Raw genomic sequence first — 3,716 nt, 5'->3', positions numbered from 1 at the left:
AGCCATCATTTAATCCTGACACTAATCTGCACAGAAACAGACCAGTGCCAATGCATTCAAGAGCTAAAGGCCTCACCGTCTTAAAATTAGGTCTAAAACCATGATTGCTGCCGAGCAGAGTTTAAACAATGGCTCATCAGTGTTCAACATCGAGTCTGGGGTTTACGGCTGAGGAAGAGTTTGCGGTCTTCACTTTAAGGAGATCTCGACACAGAAGCTTATGCAAGCTTATGCGTGTGGGAGGCACAAAACTAGATTTAGATCATCTCATATAGCACTTCCCACACACTGAATCCATAGTTTTGTGGCCAGCGCTGACCTGAGACTCGAACGCTGCAAACCGGGCATCTTCTGGTGTGCCGCCTGTTCAAGAACGAACAATCTTCTGACTTGGTATTTGTGTTGTTTTCCAGTACAAATATATAAACATCCTTACATTAAGATACTTCAACTCGAAAGGCTAAATATTCGATATACATTTAAGAAGCAAAATGACATAAGTCTTGTATTCAGGAAGAAAAAAGAGTTACAATTTATGATTAAAGCTAATATCTGTCTGAAAAATAAACTTGTTTTCCCTTTGAATTAAGTTATGTTTCTGACCCCATTGGCAAATGTGTTGGTTGTTTTAAGCTTTTTGATACATTTTTAAGAAAACAAGACCTTCTTGCTTAAAATAAATATTTCTTGATCTAAGAATGTTTAGATATTTTTAATAGAAAACAAGACAAAAAACACTCGTTTAAATGTTAAACCCTGCATTACTTTCTTTTGTGAAACGCAAAAGATGATATGTTGGATAATGTTGGGAATCAAACAGCATTGTTCTCCATTTACTTTCAAATAAAAACCAAAACATAAAATATTTTCTTTTGTCTTTAACAGAAGACAGTCATAACGACGAGAGAATGCTGATTTCTAGGTGAACTATCGCTTTAATGTTTAGGTGGAGAGCATCGGGAACTTCACTGTACAGACCCCAAACACAAAACTAACTCAATGTAAAGTCTATTCGATATGAAACGAATGTAAATGAGCACTGATGTCCTGAAAACACACGCTACCATCAGAATGTGCTGTCAGTGCTGTATTTGAGTGTTTGGATCTAAAGCCTGACATCGTATCACACCACGTGAGCGTCACACGCTGTTAGCACATTCTGATGAGGAGTTATTTCCAGAACACCATGTGCTACCTGCATCTTTAACACATTTCACACTGTTAGCACATCCAACAGCTTCTCTCGGGTCTCATCACACCGTCACCCGAGTTTTAACGTTTAACTGCAGGTCGAACAGAAGTCTCTCAGCTGCCGTTTCATCGAGGCAGGTTTTCAGAGAGATGCATTCAGTGTTTGCGTTTACCTGCTGCGCAGTCTTGTGTCTCACGTGGGATGAAGAGGAATAAGAAGTAGTAAATAGTACTATATATATTAGTGGTCAATCGATTAAAATAACTAATAACACATTTTTTTCTGAAATGAATCGCGATTAATCCCACCTAACATTAGAGTTTTTAAACATGCTTTAAATCCCGAGCTGCTGTTCTTCAGAAAAACTCCAGCTCCTGCACATTCTTTGGTTTTCCAGCATCTTCTGCATATTTGAACCCTTTCCAGCAGTGACTGTATGATTTTGAGATCCATATTTTCACACTGAGGGACTCATGCATAACTGTGACTAAAGCTGAAAACATGTCCTGGTGCTCCAGAAGAACACACAATGCATTAAGAGCCGGGGGTGTAATTGGGTCAGTACCGGACTACCGATAAGCTTCAGGACAAACAATACTGTTATCGATACGCGTGTTGTTTTATCTCCGTACTTCTGTGTTAATGGCGAATTAGAAGCTGTTCTCATAAACCGATCTCAAGCTGATGACCGTCTCAGTCTCTGTCTGAAACTCAACGTTTAATAAAAATCATTAGAGACGCCAGAATTCTCTATTACGTTCTGTTGTGCTCCTATGCACGATGCCCAAATATGTTGTGCTGTGGTGTGCTGAGGAAATCTCTCTCTCTTTGAAGGGCCTTTTTATTTTAAAAATGTGCTTTTTCTGTTTGCTTGGAGGCATTTGTAAACTGCTGTGATAAAATAACTTGACATTTTCAACTTGAATCTTTTCGCATCTTTATTTCTGCACCAAATTATAGAGAGTAGTATGGATAACTGTAGCGATAAGCAGTATCGTATCGGTATCGATAAAATGTAAACGATACCCATCCTTACACCGGGATCGATCGCAAAATCCACCGAGGGGGGCCCCCCGGGACCACTAGCTGAGGGGCCCCAAAACACTAAACACGCCCCTGTATATAGCGTCCTGCTGTGGTCAAGTCACCGTTATTTATATAGCGCTTTTAACAATACAGATTGTGGTATTGAGAATTGGGAGATTTTGCTGTAGATGTCATAGTTATTTACAGAGAATGCATATTTGATATAAAGCCTATTGCTATCTTTAAATCAATCACTCAAATAACGTTTTAGTCATATGACCCACTAAGAATCGTCTTAAATAATCACGACTACAATATTGACCAAAATATTCGTGATTATGATTTTTGCCTCAAGCGAGCAGCCCTAGGCCGAGGAACTGTGTTTGACGGCGAGACGATTTTAGCAATCCTATAAGATCACTGCATGTCACACTGATGATCACGCTGTATCGTAGGCTATCTTTGGTCGCAGGACTTTGAACCTCTCTCACTGTACGACACAGGAGCCACGATCACAGAAATCACCACGATAGTTTCACGACGCCAATCTTTCGTCTGGGACAGTCGGAAATCATGCAGAGTGTCTTAAGTTAGCGTCTGTAGTAACGTGCCAATACACTTTGAGGAAAGTAGAGCAGAAAACTTAGTGAAAAATGGGTTTGCAAATATTTCTTCTCTCCGCTCTAAAGTTATTGTACCGTCTCGGGCTTGTTTGGCGAGGCTTTCAAACTGGAACAAAAGCTGAAGATCTGAACCACCTTTTGTTGTCGCCGCCGCCTCAATTTTACGCGCCACGTTAACTTTGTGTTTTCCGCGCGTGTTTGATTTTGGACAAGGTTTGGCCCTCGAAAAGGGAATTGAAAATAACAAGGCGCGCATCCTCCACAGACACAGACATGTGTGAAAATCTGTCCGTGTGCATGCGTGCCGCCCACGCGCTCCCGCCAACGCAGAAGAGCGGGAGACAGAGAGAGAGGAAGTGCTGAGCGTCGCCATGGCAACAGCTGCATCTCTGTCGATGGAGACGCCGCGCGAGCCGAGCCCGAGCGCTGGAAGAAGTGCTGCAAAGAAAGTTTTTCTGCAGCTCAGACAAGGTCATGGGTTCGAGTCCCCGAGAACTGAGAAAAACATGTATACACACTCAGGATAATATGGATTAAGATGTATTTGAATTGCATGTAAAATGTACATGCATATGGATCATGCAGTTTCAACATCAACTAATAAACCTAATCCATATCTGTGACCCTGGAGCACAAAACCAGTCATAAGGGTCCATTTTTTTAAAATTGAGATGTATGCATCAGCTAAAAGCTGAATAAATAATCTTTCCATTGATGTATGGTTTGTTAGGATAGGACAATATTTTAAAATCTGGAATCTGAGGGTGCAAAAAAATCTAAATATTGAGAAAATCATCTTTAAAGTTGTCCAAATGAAGCTCTTAGCAATGCATATTACTAATCAAACATTAAGTTTTGATATATTTACGGTAGGA

This window comes from Sinocyclocheilus grahami, unplaced genomic scaffold (genome assembly GCF_001515645.1).
Source record: "Sinocyclocheilus grahami isolate Dianchi unplaced genomic scaffold, SAMN03320097.WGS_v1.1 scaffold1783.1, whole genome shotgun sequence".
NCBI classification, from domain to species: domain Eukaryota; kingdom Metazoa; phylum Chordata; class Actinopteri; order Cypriniformes; family Cyprinidae; genus Sinocyclocheilus; species Sinocyclocheilus grahami.
This window is presented reverse-complemented; position numbering follows the sequence as displayed.